Source organism: Macaca nemestrina, chromosome 14 (genome assembly GCF_043159975.1).
Source record: "Macaca nemestrina isolate mMacNem1 chromosome 14, mMacNem.hap1, whole genome shotgun sequence".
Classification (NCBI taxonomy): domain Eukaryota; kingdom Metazoa; phylum Chordata; class Mammalia; order Primates; family Cercopithecidae; genus Macaca; species Macaca nemestrina.
The window spans coordinates 22,677,842-22,697,201 of NC_092138.1; the positions used below are offsets into that span (position 1 = coordinate 22,677,842).

At 39.2% G+C, this 19,360-nt stretch overlaps 2 long non-coding RNA genes across 4 annotated transcripts in view; one reads left to right on the forward strand and one right to left on the reverse strand.

The window, feature by feature from the left end:
* Positions 1 to 824, forward strand: part of LOC105498696 (uncharacterized) — a 100,808-nt gene extending 99,984 nt beyond the window's left edge. Inside the window, exon 6 of the long non-coding RNA XR_011612438.1 lies at positions 674 to 824. This is a non-coding gene — a long non-coding RNA (uncharacterized lncRNA). The remainder of the gene's footprint in view (positions 1 to 673) is intronic.
* The window catches only part of LOC139358104 (uncharacterized), a 524,079-nt gene that overhangs the window by 426,129 nt on the left and 78,590 nt on the right, over positions 1 to 19,360 (reverse strand). The gene's annotated exons all lie outside the window — the stretch shown is intronic.

Genomic DNA, 19,360 nt, shown 5'->3' on the forward strand with positions numbered 1-19,360 from the left:
TACAAAAGTATTCTTATGTCCTTATTCTGTAAGATTTTTTTGTTAAAAATCAAGACAAAAAACACACGCATTAGGCTAGGCCTACACTGATCCTGGATAATCAATATCATTGTCTTTCACCTCTACATCTTGTCCCACTGGAAGGTCTTTAAGCAGCAATAGCACTCATGGAGTTGTCAACCCCTGTGATAACAATTCCTTCTTCTGGAATACCCGCTGAAGGACCTGCCTGAGGCTGCCTTACAGTTAACTTGTTTTTTATAAATAGAAGGCATACACTGTAAAACAACAATGAAAATGTAGTAAATTCATAAACTAGTAACATAGTTGTTTATGATCATTATCAAGCCTTATATACTCTAGCTAACTATGTGCTAGACTTTTATATGACTGATGGCACAGGATTGTTTAAACAAGCACCACCACAAACACGCAAATAACATATTGTGCTGCATTATGAGGACTATGATGTCTATGACATTTCTAGATAATAAGAATTTTCACCTCCATTATTATCTTAAAATCACCACCATGGTATATGTAGTTGGTCATTGACCAAAAAGTCATTATGCAGCATATGACTGTATTTGGAGATAGGTTCTTTAAAGAAGTAATTAATTTAAAATGAGGTCATTAGGATGGGATCTAATTCAGTGATGGGTGTCCTTATAAGGGATGAATATTAGGACCAGACACACACAGAGGGGAGACCATGTGAAGACACTGGAAAATGATATCCACCTATAAGCCAAGGAGAGAAGCTGCAGAAGAAACTAACCCTACCACCACCCTGACCTTGGACTTCCCAACCTCTACAACTATGAGAAAATACATATCTCTTGTTTAAGTCACCCAGTCTGTGATACTTTATTATGCCATCCCTAGCAAATTAATGCAACCCCCAGTTCTAACCCATAATACTCTCATTCTTCTGTCAATGTATGGCTAAATTGGCTCTTACTACTTTGTCCCTGGATTGTTCAATTCTAGCCTCATTTGTTGATATGGTCCTAGAGTTCTGTGCTGAGACCATGAGTCCTTATCATCCTACTTTGTGCTTTCCAACCTTACTATTGTAACCAGAAATTTGCCTCTGAAGAATTCCTCATTCTTCAGGCCCCCTATCCAGGAAACCCTGAACGGTTCCTCAGAGTTCTTTTCAACTCTACTCTGAAATCCTATAGCACATTCTGTTTAGCTTTCAGAGTGCTAACCCCATTTTAGTGTATATGTGCTTCTATCCACTACTGGGTTGTAAGCATTTGAGGGATAGGGCCTAATTGTCCTGTTCAAATTTGGATCCTGAGAGGGAGGCAGAAAAAGATGTGGAATAGAAGCCTACACCTTTTATCCCTCCTGCAGGAACAGCAAATTGTAACAATTATCTCTATACAAAAAAGTACAATTACAAGAACCAAAAATCAGGTGAGCAATCACGATACCTGGTTTTAACTTCATATTGCTGAAAGAGAAATTAAAAGAGGGTAGGAGAGACAGTCTTGAATCACTGACACCACCCTTCTCCCATCCCCCAGCAGTGGCCCCACAGTTCAGAGTCTGTGCACTTAGAGACAGAGCACTGCAAATGGGGAACTTATATTGAACTGTGTTGCCCTGTCAGAGCTGAGAGGAGAGCAAAGCCATATATGACAGACACTCAGCTACTATCACAATGAATGGGGAAACAGTGAAAAGCCTTTCTTCTAAGCTCTGGAACATGACAAGGATGCCAGCTTTCTCTGCTATTATTCAACATAGTACTGGAAGTACTAGCCAGAGCAATCACACAAAAGACAGACAAAGGGCCTCCAAAAAGTGAAGGGAGAAGTTAAATTACCCTTGTTTGCAGATGTTATAATCTTGTATTTTGAAAAATCCAAAGGCTCCACCAAATAAACTATTGGAACTGATTAACAAATTCAGTCAAGTTGCAGGATACAAAAATTAACATACAAAAATCTGTAGCATTTTTATATGCCAATAGAGAACAATCTGAAAAAGAAATCAAAAAACTAATTCCATTTACAAAACGCCACAAATAAAATTAGGTACCTAGGAATTAACCAAATAAGTGAAAAGATCCCTACAATGAAAACTAAAACACAGATGAAAGAAATTGAAGAGGACACCAAAAAAAAAAAAAAAAAAAAAGAGGAGATATTCCATGTTCATGAATTGGAAGAATCAATATTATTAAAATGTCTATACTACCCAAAACAATCTACAGATTCAAACACAATCATTATCAAAATACCAATGACATTCTTTGCAGAATATAAAAACCAATCCTAAAATTTATATAGAACTACAAAAGACTCAGAATAGCCACAGTTATCCTAAGGAAAAACAACACTGTAAGAATATTACCCTAACTTCAAACTATACTAAAGAACTATAGTACCCAAAACATCACAGTCCTGGCACACAGACCTATAGAACAGAATAGAGAACCCAGAAACAAATCCACACACCTACGGTGAACTCATTTTTCACAAAGATGCCAAAAAAATACACTGGGAAAAAGACAGTATCTTCAATAATTGTGCTGGGAAAACTGGATGTCTATATTTAGAAGAATGAGACTAGACCCCATCTCTTGCCATATACAAAAAAAAAAAAAAGACAAACTTAAAAACTTAAATCTAAGACCTCAAACTATGAAACTGCTACAAGGAAACATCAGGAAAAATCTCCAGAACATTGGTCTGGGCATAGATTTTTTGAGCAATAATATCCCACAAGTATAGCCAACCAAAGCAAAAATGGACAAATGAGATCACATCAAGTTAAAAAAGCTTCTGCACAGCAAAGGATACAATCAACAAAATGAAAAGACAACCCACAAAATGGGAGTAAATATCTGCAAACTACCCATGTGACAAGGGATCAATAACCAGAATGCATTAGGAGCTCAAACAAATCTATAGAAAAAAATGTAATCTGATCAAAAAATGGGCAAAAGATCCAAGTAGACATTTTTCAAGAAGACAGACAAATGACAGGCATATGAAAAGGTGCTCAACATCATTGATCATCAGAAAAATGCAAATCAAAACTACAATTCAATATCATCTCACCTTGGTTAAAGTGGCTTCTACTCAAAAGATAGGCAATAAATGCTGACAAGGATGTGGAGGGGCCCCTTGTACACTGTTGGTGGAAATATAAATTAGTACAGCCACTATAGAGGGCAGTTTGGAGGGTCCTCAGAAAACTAAAGATTGAGCTACCATATGATCTAGCAATCCTACTGCTGGGTATATACCCCCCAAAAGGAAATCAGCATGTGTCCCCACTCAAATCTCATCTTGAATTCCCACATGTCATGGGAGGGAGCTGGTGGGAGGTAACTGAATCATGGGTGCAGGTCTTTCCCATGCTGTTCACATGATAGTGAATAAGTCTCATGAGATCTGATGGTTTCATACGATGAAATTTCCTTGCACAAGTTCTCTCTTTGCTTGCTGCCATTCATGTAAGATGTGACTTGGTCATCCTCCTTGCCTTCCACCATGATTGTGCGTTCCACCATGATTCCCCAGCCATGTGGAACTGTAAGTCCAATTAAACCTCTTTCTTTTGTAAATTACCCAGTCTCGGGTATGTCTTTATCAGCAGCATGAAAACAGACTAATACAATATACTGGTACTGGGAGTGGGGCACTGCTGAAAAGATAACTGAAAACGTGGGAGTGACTTCAGAACTGAATAACAGGCAGAGATTGGAACAGTTTGGAGGGCTCAGAAAACAAATATGAGAAAGCTTGGAACTCCCTAGAGACTTGAATGGCCTTGACCAAAATGCTGATAATGATATGGACAATAAAATCCAGGCTGAGGTGGTCTCAGATGGAGATGAGGAATTTGTTGGGAACTAGAGTGAAGGTGACTCTTGTTACGTTTTAGCAAAGAGACTGGTGGCATTTTGCCCCTGCCCTAGAGATTTATGAAACTTTGAACTTGAGAGAGATGATTTAGGGTATCTGGCAAAAAATTTCTAAGCAGCAAAGCATTCAAGAGGCTACTTGAGTGCTATTAAAGGCATTCAGTTTTAAAAGGGAAACAGAGCATAAAAGTTTGGAGAATTTGCAGCCTGACAAGGAGATAGGAAAGAAAATCCCATTTTCTGAAGAGAAATCCAATACAGCTGCAGAAATTTACATAAGTGATGAGAAGCCAAATGCTAACCCCCAAGACAATAGGAAAATATCTCCAGGGCATGTCAGAGGTCTTCACAGCAGCCCCTCCCATCATAGGCCAGGAGGCCTAGGAGGAAAAAGTGGTTTCATGGGCTGAGCCCAGGGTGCCCGTGCTATGTGCAGCCTAGGGACTTGGTGCCCTGCATCCCAGCTGCTCCAGCATTGTCTGAAAGGGGCCAACATGGAGCTTGGGCCATGGCTTCAGAGGGTGCAAGCCTTAAACCTTGGCAGCTTCCATGTGGTATTGAGCCCATGGATGCAGAGAAGTCAAGAATTGACGTTTGGGAACCTCCACCAAAATTTCAGAGGATATACGGAAATGCCTGGATGTCTAGGCTGAAGTTTGCTACAAGGGCAGGGCTCTCATGGAGAATCTCTACTTGGGCACTACAGAGGGAAAATGTGGAGTAGGAGCCCCCACACAGAGTCCTGACTGGGGTACTGCCTAGTGGAGCTGTGAGAAGAGGGCCACTGTCCTCCAGATCCCAGAAAGGTAGATCCACTGACAGCTTGTACCATGCACCTGGAAAAGCTGCAGACACTCAACACCAGCCCATGAAAGCAGCTGGGAGAGGGGCTATACCCTGCAAAGCCACAGGGGAAGAGCTGCCCAAGACCATGGAAACCCACCTCTTGCATCAGTGTGACCTGGATATGACACATGGAGTCAAAGGAGATCATTTTGGAGCTTTAAGATTTGACCGTCCTGCTGGATTTCAGACTTGCATGGGACCTGTAGCCCCTTTGTTTTGGCCAATGTGTCCCATTTGGAATGGCTGTATTTACCAAATGCCTGTGTCTCCAATGTATCTAGAAGTACCTAACTTGCTTTTGATTTTACAGGCTCATATGCAAAGGGACTTGCCTTGTCTCAGATGAGACTTTGTGAACTTTTGAGTTAGTGCTGAAATGAGTTAAGACTTTGGTGGACTGTTGGGAAGGCATGATTGGTTTTGAAATACAAGGACATTAGATTTGGGAGGGGCCAGAGGTTGAATGATATGGTTTGGCTGTGTGCCCACCCAAATCTCATCTTGAATTCCCACATGTCATGGGAGGGACCCAGTGGGAGGGTAATTGAATTTTGGGGTCAGGTTTTTCCCCATGCTGTTCTCATGATAGTGAATAAGTCTCATGAGATCTGACGGCCTTATGTAGAATTTCCCTGCACAAGCTCTTTGCTGCCATCCATGTATGACATGACTTGCTCCTTCTTGCCTTCTGCCGTGATTGTGAGGCTTCCCCCAGCCACGTGAAACTAAGTCCAATTAAACCTCTTTCTTTTGTAAATTGCCCAGTCTCAGGTATGTCTATCAGCAGCATGAAAACTGACTAATACAGAAGCAGTATCTTCTCTCCCATGTTTGTTGCAGTACTGTTCACAATAGCCAAAATTTGGAAACAACCTAAATGTTTATCAACAGATGAGTGGATGAAGAAAACATTTACATGCAATGAAGTACTATTCAGTCATAAAAAAAATAAGATCCAAATCATTTGCAACAACATGGATGGAACTAAAAGTCATTATGCTAAGAGAGACACAGGCACAGAAAGACAAATGTTGCGGGATCTAATAATCAAAACAATTGAACTCATGGACACAGTAGAAGGATAGTTACCAGAGGCTAGAAAGGGTAGCAGGAGGGTGGTAGGAGAGGTGGGGATAATTAATGGGTACAACAAAATAGAGACAATGAATCAGACCTAGTAGTTGATAGCACAACAAGGTGACTATAGTTAATACTGTACATTTAAAAATAATGAAAAGAGTATAATTAGATTGTAACACAAAGGATAAATGCTTGAGGGGAAGGATACTTCATATTCCATGATGTAACTACTATACATTTCATGCATGTATCAAAATATCTCATGTACCCCATAAACAATATACACCTATGTACTCACAAAAAATAAAAATTCAAAAAAAATGTGGATCCTCTAACATGGCTTCCTTGCTTTTCGTAAAGTAAGTATGCTATACATGACTGCTTAAATGTTGACCGTATTTCTTCATGGTGACTCACAAAATGCCTGCTTCAAATTACCCAGATGGTGATCCAGAAATATATATATTAAAAACCAAAGTTGAAAGAATCTGTTAAAGTTGCCATGCTTTTAATATGTAAACTAATCAGAAGATCTAATAGACTTATCAAAAGATAATAAGGCCTATGTTTTAGAAAAGAAACTGACCTTTGTTCTGACTTTCATTTCAAAACAGATGCATCCTCCCTTCATTTAGAAACAGAATGCCTGTAAAGCTTTTGTGAACTTTCATTTCCTCTCCATCTTGGCTTGGGTTCTCCAGAAAAGTCTCTGATATGAAATTTCAAGTTCAAAGGATTTATTTGGGAAGTCATGGGGACACAGGGGAGTTAAGAAGGGAGGTGAGAAAGGAAAAGACCTAATAAATGGTGCAGTGTCGAGGCAGCTGGCACACAGAGATTGACACTTAATTCTGCTGGGCCAACTCTGCAAACTAATGTAAGAATGTCTCAGTTATGCCACCCAAGGACAGGGGAGCTGGGGTATCTGTATCTCTACTCCAATTAGTTCAGGTTAAGTGCTATTCCCGGGTGTCTATAATTTCCAGGTATTTCTCAACTTTTTTGTGGGTAGAAAGCAGAATTCAGTGGCCCCCAAGAAAGAAAAGGCCTCAGGTAATTTAGTGCTGTTGAAGAGAGCTAGTGTGCCCTGAAGCAGCAACAGGGAGGAGATATGGGCCGAGCATCAATGTTATCTGCTAGTCTCACTTTGAGTATTTAATAAACAGCCTTCCATTCATTCAACAAATGGCTATGTGACCTCTGCGTATGGCTCAGGCACTGGGCTGGGTGCTGGGGAAGAGTGGTGAGCAAAAGCAGACATGGTCTTCATATAAATATAGCCTATATCCTAGTGGAAGAAAGCAGATAATAAACACATACACCAACAAATAAGGTCATTACAGACTGGGATGAGCAATTTAAAGGAATGAAACAGGGTGTTACAATAAAGAGTAACTAACTGACATAGAAACAAACTCAGGAAAGTCAAAAAAGACAGGTTCCTAAATAAGGGGACTATAACATATTAAGAAAGACTTTTCTTGTTTCAGAAGAAAATACCAATCCTCTCTCACTAGGTAAGTGAAACTTTATAGAGACCCAGACTCCCTCAGTGTTATAATCAGAAGTAAGTCATGATACTATCTCCCATTTCTCTACGGCCAGTGGGAAGGAAAAACAGTCTCAACCAAAGATGACAGTAGTAATACTGACGCAGAGAAAAGAGATACTAGAGGGCGATATTACTGGATAAAGCTCCAGTAGATATTTCTACCCAGCAAAAGCAGTTTCCTACAGTTCTCCAACATTATTTCTCTTTAAAAATCTATTGAGCAGGTCACAACCATCTTTGTTAATTCCTAGGTGAAGGGTATAGCCACAATTCTGAATGTTTTAAAACCCAGGATCTGCTCTGAAAGAAGTCTCAAAGTTGATCCCAAGTGAATTACTTAGAGCCAGGCGAACCTGACATCCTGAGGCACTGATATGCTATTTGGTAGTTTAATACTCATCACTATTAAATCAACATTAAATTAAATTAAACACATTTTGGTGGTCTGCACAGCTACACAGAAGTTTCGTAACTATTGTTGCGTGAAAAATATAGACCATCTTTCTCAAGCCAGATGAAACACTGCCAGGTTATTGAGAATTATTTTTACCTTTAAAAAACTTGTAGCTGATTTGCTGAATAAGTATATAGATAAGTATATTTATATAGGGAAAGAAAGTAGGGAAGTATGTTCTTCTGGAGGTTGGAATAAAAATCAATCTTATTACTACAGTGGGTCAAGGGATGCTGAAAGCAATGAAATTTCTTCTTACTCAAAAACAAGTTTTGTTGCTCTGTGGTTTAACAGTTTCTTCTTGTATCCTCAGAGGGCCCCATTGGTTTTCTCAATAGGATGGTTGGAAGGGGGGAGATCAGCTCCAAAGTATCTGTTCTCTATGTTATCAGGTGTAAGACTCAGCTCTTTTTATCAACCCAAATGGTAGAACTATCCTAGAACTTCAGTTTGTAAAGACTGAAGTCTTTGTTGGAGACAACACATAACAGAAGACCCAGAGATGAAACTCACCTCTGTCACCTGAGTTAAGCAGCCTTGGGCCTGTCACTTACATTGTTTCTTCGTGTGTAAAATATATCAATAATAATGCAATATTAAATAAAAATGCAAATTTTATGGGAATGCAAAATTTAATGCAAAAATTAATTTATAATAAATTAGTCTAGTTCCTTGTCTAGTACAAAAAGTTACACTATGAACATTTGTTGAATAAATGTTGAAAGACAACCACTTTGGACAAACATTTACATTTATTTCCAAAAGAATTCTAACCACACTTTGTTTTCTTAATGCTACAAAATAGAGATAATAATTTAGTTTTACATGAGTATGAATCCATCTGTCTATACTCAAACCCACCATGCTCAGGAGATCTTCAGTATTGTCTATTACTCCCTGCATCCACTGTCTGCCTGGATATTGCCTATCCATTTGTGGTAAGCAGCCTCTAAGAGGGTTCCCCAGTGGTTTTTGTCTCCGGTATTCATACCATTGTATGTAGAGTTCCCTCCTACAGTGACTAAGGCTAACCTGTGAAGCCAATAGCAAATTGTGGAACTGACAGCATGACTTCCTAGGCTGGTTCATAAACAACATTGCAGCTTTGGCCTTGCTTCCTTTTGGGTCACTTGTTCTGGAGGAAGTCAGCTGCCATGTCATGAGGAAGTTCAAGCAGCCCTATAAAGAGCTTCACATGTTGAGGAACTGAGGCCTTCAAACCAGCACTAACTTGCCAGCAATGAGTGAATCACCTTGGAAGCAGATTCTCCAGCCCCAGTCAAGCCTTCAGATTACTGCATTCTTGGCTAACTTCTTGACTGTAATCTCTTTCCAAGCCAGAATTGGCTAAGCCACTCCTGAATTCCCCCTTAGTCCATTTGGGCTCCTATAACAGGATACCACATACTAGGTGGCTTATAAACAACAAATTTATCTTTCACAGTTCTGGAGGCTGGAAAGTCCAGGATCAAAGCCAAACAGATTCAGTGTCTGGTGGGGGGCTGCCTCCCTGTTCTTAGACACATCTTTTCACTGTGTCTACACATTGTGGAAGGGGCTAGCTAGCTGCCTGAGGTCTCTTTTATAGGGACACTAATTCCATGTAATGAAGGCTTTGATCTCATATCCGAATTCCCTTCTCAACCTACTTACAAATATCATCATCTTGGGGGTTATTTCAGCATATGAATTTGGGGGGCAGAGGAAGACACGAAGATTTTAGACCATACCAATTTCTAACAAATTACGAGAAAATTTAAGTTTATGATTTTATGCCACTGAATTTCAAGGTAATTTGTTACTCAGAAATAGATCATTTTAAAACCATGCAAATATCTAATTCCCTAAACTAAGAAAATCAATATTTTTCTGTCAGTAGTGAGTGATATGTATTAATGGTGCAAAGTAGTACATAATATACTTAGAATGCAAAGTGACATGAGTGCAAAGGTCACAATTGCTCCACTCTGCTCCCCAAGACATTTTTGAAAGGCAGGAATCCGCTAGCTTTACATCATTACCATATAGGAGATTTCCAAACATTTCTAATCCTACTATTATTACCTGGCCCAAAGAATAATATTAAATCTTTAATATGATGTTGCACAAATTCTGCCTCCAACCATCTGTAGGAATAGCACAGATATCAGTTCAAATACCAGATAAGCCATTCACTAGCTGTGTCACCTTGGAAAAATTACTTACCATTTCTGAGTCTTCAATTCCTGTTCTGTAAAAGTGTCATTTGTATTACACAGAACTATTGTGAAAATCGGGGATATATTATGACACAAATTACATGCTCCAAAAATAGAAACAAATACCACCATCACTTCCAAAGTCAGCATAAGACTTCTTGAGTTAAATAATTCCTTTCCTTTACTTTTGGAACTAGCAAAGACTAAATAGATCATAACACTCAGTGAGGCTTGAGAAATAGAGCTTTTCTACCCACTTTATCTGTGAATACGATTGGCATAACATTTTTGAAGGACAACACATATCAAAACTGAGAGAGCATGCCATTTGACTCAGCAATTCTATATCTAAGAATTTATCCCAAGGAAGTGGTTAGGAAAGTACCCAAAAAAATGTATGTAAAAAATGTTACAGATTTTCAAAATAAAAATTAGACATAAATTTCTACCAGTAGGGGATTGACTGACTTGACTAGGACTCAACGTAACTTCAAAGAAAGCCCTTACATATAGGCTACCCAGTAATGTAAGACTTGGGACCTGACTTAGATAAATTAAGTATAAAGACTTTGTTTAAAGTTTGCTGGGTCCTTCTTATTCAAAGACACATTAAAATAGCCAAAGAATGGGAAGGCTATAAGCCCATAAGAGAATGAGGGCCTACATGGATAGGGAATTTCAATAAATATCTGATCGAATCATGTTGAAGCTAGACTATAATACACATACAAAATGTAAGAAAGAAAAAAAAACTCTATAAAGGCTCTGGACTCAGAGATTAAAAGCACAATGAAGTGTAAAAGTAAAAAGTGAGAGAAGCTGGCTGATGAGAGAGCCAGATGAAACAGTTCCCATCAAGGCACTTAGACCACTGGCATGCTTTTAACATATTCCAAGGGAATGTGCTGAGAATGGATGGAGAGAGGACACAAGCTAGACTGAAGCTGGAGAAAGCTGGGAACCCTGCACAGGCTACCATGAACCAGGACTCATTTTTGGACCACAACAGCTCCAGGAGAACAGGTGAGTTGAACTGGCTAGGAGCAACCTGCTCTCCCCATAGGCTTCTGGATCCTAGCAGGTAGAGACCCCTCGACCACCATGGATGCTCGAGTTGGCATGGAGAGCTGCTTAGAGAAGTGATAGGGGCAGCAAGCCAGGTGATGTGGAGCCCAGAGGGTTAAATGTGGGAATGTCTGTAGCAGAACACAGCCAGGGACAGCCATCCCTTTAGGCCTGATTTGCTCCCATAGGAGACTTTAGCCCTAGGGGAATTGTTGAGCCTGATCTCTGGAGGGCAGTCTTGCCCATCAGACAGACCTGGTCCAACCTGAGCACCCCTTGGTCTGATGGCCTCTCCCAGGGCCCCAGCCTCGCCATGCCTGCTTTTCCAGGGCAGACTTGGGTGCCCTGTGGATCGACTCCACGGCTTCTGCACTGGAGGACCATGCCTGACTGGTAGAAAACTCCTGCAAGGCATCCCCTATGGTTATACACCAGCTCATCCACTCCTTACCCATATTGCAGCTTCCCCCAGGTCCAAGGCAACTTCCCTCGTTACTTTGCTGGCACTTGTCTGCATGGGCAGATTTTGCTTTCCTTGCCCCACCAGTGTGTGGGAGTGTAATCTGCCCACCATCCTCCCACCAACCACCATTGCAGATGGAGCTTTGGCAGGCACTGAGCTAGTAAGTAACCCTTGTGCTAACCTTGCTCAAAGAACAGCAAATCCTCCCCTACCCTGAACAATCATTCTTGCTTGTGGAGCAGAGAAAACATCCAGACCTGCACCCACTGGCAGCCTACTGCTGAGCCAGCACTACCTCCAGCATGATCTCACACAGTCTCTAGCAGGGGCCCCTTCCACGCCCCTCCCGCCAACCTTAGCTGTGTTGCCTCTGCCACTGTGGTGAAAGCTCACAGGGAGACAGGCACCCTGGACCCATCTGCCACAGCTGCTGCACATTGGCATCCCCAGCATAGTGGATTCCAAACCTATAGGAAGGAGAGAACAATGTCAGGACCCAATGCAAGTCCCCCAGAGTTAAAGCACACAATCCAGGAGTTGGGAGGTGAGTGTTGGCCCCCCAAAATCTTGTAGAAATGAAGCTAGTCAGCTGAACCCACTTTATGCCACAAACCCTCGAAGTCAAATAGGATTAAAAAAAATCCAAAGGTCAGAGACCTCAAAGACTAAAAAGGTAGCTAAGCCCACAAAGATGAGAAAGAAACTTAAGAACCCTGAGAACTCAAAGAGCCAGAATGCCTTCTTTCCTCCAAATGACCACATCACCACTCCAGCAAAGATTATGAACCAGGCTGAGATGGCTGAAATGACAGAAATCAAATTCAGAATATTGATAGGAACAAAGATCATTGAGCTACAGGATTATGTGGAAACCTAATGCAAGGAAGCTAAAAATCATGATAGAAAAATGCAAGAGCTGAAATACAAAATAGCCAATATAGAAAATAACATAACCTGATAGAGATGAAAAACAATACAAGAATTTCATAATGCAATCACAAGTGTTAATAGAATAGACCAAGTGCAGGAAAGAATCCCAGAGCTTGAAGACCAGCTTTCTGAAATAAGACAGATAAAAATAGAGAAAAAAATAATGAAAATGAACAAACAAATCCTCTGAGAAATATGGGATTATGTAAAGAGACAATTCAGACTCATTGCTGTCCCTTAAAGGGATAGGGAGAGTGGAACCAACTTGGAAAACAAACTTCAGGATTTCATCCAGGAAAACTTTTTCAATCTATAGAGGCCAACATTCACAAATAGGAAATGCAGAAACCCTTTGTAGGATATTTCACAAAAAGGTCATCCCCAAGACACATAACCATCAGATTCTCCAAGGCCAAAAAGAAAAAAAATGCTAAAGGCAGCTACAGAGAAAAGTCAGGTCACCTGCAAAGCGAAGCCCATTAGACTAACTGCAGACCTCTCGGCAGAAACCCTACAAGCCAGAAGAGATTGGAGGCCAATATTCAACATTCTTAAAGGAAAGAAATTCCAACCCAAAATTTCATATCCAGCCAAACTAAGCTTTATAAGTAAAGGAGAAATAAGATTTTTCAGACAAGAAAATGCTGAGGAAATTTGTTGCCACCAGACTTGCCTTACAAGGGAGAACTAAATATGGAAAGGAAAGACTGTTACCTGCCACTACAAAAACACACTGAAGTACACAGACCAGTAACACTGAAGCAACCACATAAACAAGTCTACAAAATAACCAGCTAACATGATGACAGGATCAAATCCACACATATCAATCCACACATATCAAAAACCTTAAATGTAAATGTGCTAAATACCAATTAAAAGACACAGAGTGGCAAGCTGGATAAAGAACCAAGACTCATTCGTATGCTGTCTTTAAGAGACCTACCTCACATGCAATGGCACACATAGGCTCAAAATAAAAGGGATGGAGAAAAGTCTGCCAAGCACATGGAAAACAAAAAAACAAGGGCTGCAATCCTAATTTCTGACAAAGACTTTAAACCAACAAATATTTTTTAAAAAGACAAATAAGGGCATTACTTAATGGCAAAGGATTCAACCAACAAAGATTTAACCTAAATATATATGCACCCAACATAAGAGCACCCAGATTCATAAATCAAGTTCTTAGAGACCTTCAAATACTTTTAGACTCCCACACAATAATAGTGGGAGATTCTAACACCCCACTGACAACATTAATCAGGTCATCAAGACAGAAAATTAACAAAGATATTTAAGATCCAGGCCGGGCGCGGTGGCTCACGCCTGTAATCCCAGCACTTTGGGAGGCCGAGACGGGTGGATCATGAGGTCAGGAGATCGAGACCATCCTGGCTAACACGGTGAAACCCCGTCTCTACTAAAAAGAAGTACAAAAAACTAGCCGGGTGAGGTGGCGGGTGCCTGTAGTCCCAGCTACTCGGGAGGCTGAGGCGGGAGAATGGCCTAAACCCGGGAGGCGGAGCTTGCAGTGAGCGGAGATCCGGCCACTGCACTCCAGCCTGGGCAACAGAACGAGACTCCATCTCAAAAAAAAAAAAAAAAAAAAAAAAAAAAAAAAGATCCAAACTCAGCACTCGATCAAATGAACCTGATAGATATATATAGAACTTGCCACCCAAAACAGAATATACATTCTTCTCATTGCCACATGGCACATACTCTAAAATCAAACACATAATTGGAAGTAAAACACTCAGCAAATGCAAAAGAACTATACTATGCTTCTCTTGAACCAAAGTGCGATCAAATTAAAAATCAAGATGAAAAATTCACTCAAAACCATGCAATTACATGGAAACTGAATAACCTGCTCTCGAATGACTACTAGGGTAAATAATGAAATTAAGGCAGAAACAAATAAGCTCTTTGAAACCAATGATAAAGACACAATGTACCAGAATCTCTGGGACACAACTAAAGCAGTGTTAAGAGGGAAATATATAGCACTAAATGCCCACATCAAAAAGTTAGAAAGATCTCAAGTTAACAACCTAACATCAGAACTAAAAGAACTAGAGAACCATGAGCAAACAAATTTGAAAGGTAGCAGAAGACAAGAAATAACCAAAATCAGAGATGAAGTGAAGGATATTAAGACATGAAAAACCATTCAAAAGATCAACAAAACAAATCTAGGAGCTTTTTTAAAATAAACAGACCACTAGCTAGACACACAGAAAAAGATTCAAATAAACCCATTCAGAAATAAGGTGGATATTACCATGACCCCACCAAAATACAAACCACCAGCAGAGAATATTATAAATACCTCTATGCACATAAACTGGAAAATCTAGAAGAAATAGGTAAATTCCTAGATATATGTACCTGCCAAGACTGAACCAGGAAAAATTGAATCTCTGAACAGATCAGTAACAAGCTCTGAAAGTGAGTCAGTAATAAATAGCCTACCAACCAAAAAAGGCCCAGGACCAGATACATTCACAGCTGAATTCTACCCAATGTACAAAGAGGAGCTGGTACTATTCATGCTAAAACTATTCCCAAAAAAGTACAGAGGAGGGACTCGTCCTCAACTCATTCCATAAGGCTAGCATCACCCTGATATCAAAACCTGGCAGAGATTTAAAAAAATAAGGGAAAAGAAAACTTCAGGCCAATACTGTTGATGAGTATCAATGCCAAAATTCTCAACAAAATACTGGAAAACCAAATCCGGCAGTACATCAAAAATCTAATCCACCACAGTCAAGTAGGCTTTATCCCTGGGATAAAAGTTTGGTTCAACATGCACAAATCAATACATGTTATTTATCACATAAACAGAACTAAAGATAAAACTCACATGATTATCTCAATGGACATAGAAAAGGCTTTTGATAAAATTCAACACCCCTTCATGTTAAAAACTCTCAAACTGGGTATTGAAGGAACATACCTCAAAATAATAAGAGCTATCTATGACAAACCCACAGTCATCACACTGAATGGGCAAAAGCTGGAAGCATTCCCTTTGAAAGCCAGCACAAGACAAGGATGCCTTCTCTCACCATTCCTATTCAGCATAGTTTGGATGTCCTGGCCAAGGAAATTAGGCAAGAGAAAGAAACAAAGGGCATCCAAATAAGAAAAGAGGAAGTCAAACTATTCCTGTTTGCAGGTAACAGGATTCTGTATCTAGAAAACCCCATAGTCTCATCCCAAAAGCTTAAGCTAATTAACAACTTCAACAAAGTATCAGGATATTAAAAAATCAATGAGCAAAAATCACTAACACCTATGCATCAACAACAGTCAACCCAAGAGCCAAATCAGGAATGCAATCCCATTCACAACTGCCACAAAAAGAATAAATACCTAGGAATTTAGCTAACAAGGGATATAAAAGATCTCTATAAGGATAATACTAACCACTGCTCAAAGAAATCAGAAATGACAACAAATGAAAAAAAAATTCCATGATCATGGATAGGAAGAATCAATACTGTAAGAACAGCCATACTCCCCAAAGCAATTTGTAGATTCAATGTTATTCCTATTAAACTACCATTGAGATTCTTCACAGAACTAGGAAAAAAAAAAAACTTTTAAATTCACATGGAACCAAAAAAGAGCCCAAATAGCCAAGGCAATCTTAAGCAAAAGAACAAAGCTGGAGGCATCACGCTACCCAACTTCAAACTATATTACAGAGCTATAGTAACCAAAACAGCATGGTACTAGTACAAAAATAGACACATAGACCAATGGCTCAGATTAGAGAACCCAGAAATAGGGCCACACATATACAACTATCTGATCTTTGACAAACCTCACAAAAAACAAGCAATGGGGAAGGGATTTCCTATTTAATAAATGGTGCTGAAATAACTGGCTAACCATATACAGAACATTGAAATTGGACCCCCTCCTTACACTGTATACAAAAATTAACTCAAGATGTATTAAAGACCTAAATGTAAAACCCAAAACAATAAAAAACCTGGAAGACCACCAAGGTAACACCATTAAGGGCACAGCCACAGGCAAAGATTTCATGGCAAAAACACCAAAAGCAATTGCAACAAAAGCAAAAATTGACAAGTGGGATCTAATTAAACTAAAGAGCTTCTGCACAACAAAGGAAACTATCAACAGAGTGAGCAAACAACCTACAGAATGGGAGGAAATTTTTGCAAACTACACATCCAACAAAGGCTTAACATCCAACATCTATAAGAAACTTAAATTTTACAAGAAAAAACCACCCCATTAAAAAGTGGGCAAAGGAAATGAACAGAACCTTTTCAAAAGAAGACACATGTGACCAACAGCATGTGAAAAAAGCTCAATATCACTGATCATTAGAGAAATGCAAAGCAAAGCCACAATGAGATACCACCTCACACCAGTCAGAATAACTATTACTAAAAAGTCAAAAAATAGCAGATGCTGGCAAGGTTGCAGAGAAAACGGAATGCTTATACACTGTTAATGGGAGTATAAATTAGTTCAACCATTATGGAAAACTGTATGACAATTCCTCAAAGACCTAACAACAGAAATGCCATTCAACCCAGCAATTCCATTATTGGGGATATACCCCAAAAATATACATTGTGCTATTAAAGATAAATGTACATATACGCTCATTGCAGCACTATTCACAATAGCAAAGACATGGAATTAACCTAAATGTCCATCAATGATAGGCTGGATAAAGAAAATGTGGAACATATACACCATGGAACACTATGCAGCCATAAGAATGGTATCAGGTACTTTGCAGGAACATGGATGGAGCTGGAGGCCATTATCCCCAGCAAACTAACACAGAAGCAGAACACCAAATACCACATGTTCTCACTTAAAAGTGGGAGCTAAATGATGAGAACATATGGACACAGAGGGGAACACACTGGGGCAGGGTACAGGGTGAAAGGAGAGGAATCAGAAAAAAAATGGGTACTAGGCTTAATACCTGGGTAATAAAATAATCTGTACAACAACAAACTCCTATGACTAGTTTACCGATATAACAAATCTGCACATGTATCCCTGAACTTAAATGTTTTAAAAAAAAAAAAAAAAAAAAAAAAAAATTTTTTTTTTTTTAAAAAAGTGAGGCTTAAAACAAGGGAGGTAATTTAGATCTATATACTCTTATAGAAGCCTCTCCACTCACAAACTATAATCTTAACACATGGCCAGGCACGGTGGCTCATGCCTGTAATCCCAGCACTTTGGGAGGCTGAGGCAGGAGTTCGAGACCAGCCTGGCCAATATGGTGAAACCCCGTCTCTACTACAGATACAAAAATTAGCTGGGTGTGGTGGCGGGCACCTGTAGTCTCAGCTACTTGGGAGGCTGAGGCAGGAGAATTGCCTGAACCCGGGAGGCAGAGGTTGCAGTGGGCCAAGATCATGCCACTGCACTCCAGCCTGGGTGACAGAGCAAGACTGTCTCAAAAAAAAAAAAAAAAAAAAAAAAATCTTAAGACACATACTATAGCATATAACCTATAGGCGATAATTTCTTCTCCTACTCAGAATAGCTATTAGAGATGAGTTTATTAACAACCTAGAGAATGGTCTCTTCAGACACTTTGATCCCCTTTTACTGTGAACAGCCAAGTCTCTGTACACACAACCCAAAGAGAAGTCTTTATATTGACAACCTCTCAGATAGTTTTATATTGCTGTAGAGCTAACTAGATTTTCAAGAAAAAATATGCATCATGAAAAAGGTTGACAAAGAAAAATAAAAAATTGATTACAGTTTAACAGATATTTCCAGAAAAAGAACTTTTGAAGTTCCCAATTGACATCCTCTGAGAGATATGTTACTAATTTCATAAAATGATACTACAGTACTATGAAAAAAACCCATACAGAACATGAAAGAATTCAATATCAAAACGATGGTTGTACTAGAGCACTTTCTGACTTCAGTTCAGAAGATGAAAACAGTCAAAGAGATGATTAAATATTTGACTATAAGAAAATTTAAAAATATTTGCATTATAAGCAAAAATCAAGAGAAATTGCAAATTGAAAAAAAATTATTTGCAACATATCACAAATAAGAGCTAATCTCCTTGGTATCGAATCTACTCAACCATCAAGAAAAAGACCAAAATACAATAGGAAATCAAGATAGACAGCTCATAGGAAAAGAAAGTAACATGACCCTGACACATGAAAAGAGCTTCAATTTTGCTACTGTAAAAGAAATGCAAATTAACATGAAGCTGCCACTTCTCACCTATCAAATTGGCAGAAATCAAAAAAATTGACAGCACACTCAGTTGGCAAAACTACAGAAAAACAACCCTTTCATAGATTACAAATAATGGGAAATGATACCGCTCTATAGAGGAATACTTAATAAAATTATGTATGCATTTACCCTTTGACACAACATGTCCAAATGCCCACAAATCAGAGATTAATGGAATAAACCATGGTGCATCTACCAATAGAGATCAATCTCTAAGAATTGGTATGATATTCATTCTCTAAGAATTAAGTGCATATCGTTATTTTCAAGACATATTCAGTGAACAAAAAGGGCACAAAACAGTGTATTATTCTATCTTTTGTAATAAAAGAAAGTGTGTGTGTGAGAGAGAGAGAGAGAGAGAGAGACCATGAGAGAGAAAATGTGTGTTTAACTTGTTTAGCCAAAACAAATACAGAAAGAATACAATGACCAATGCAACGATTACTTCTAAAGAATAGATGGGAGTGGGATAGAAAGGCTTGAGATTGAAGAAAGATTCCTCTGAATAAGCCTTCTTATAATTTTTAAGCATGAACCACATTTAAGGTTTAGTTATACCTTAACTTACAAAAGCACATCAGTTATTTGAACAGAAAGA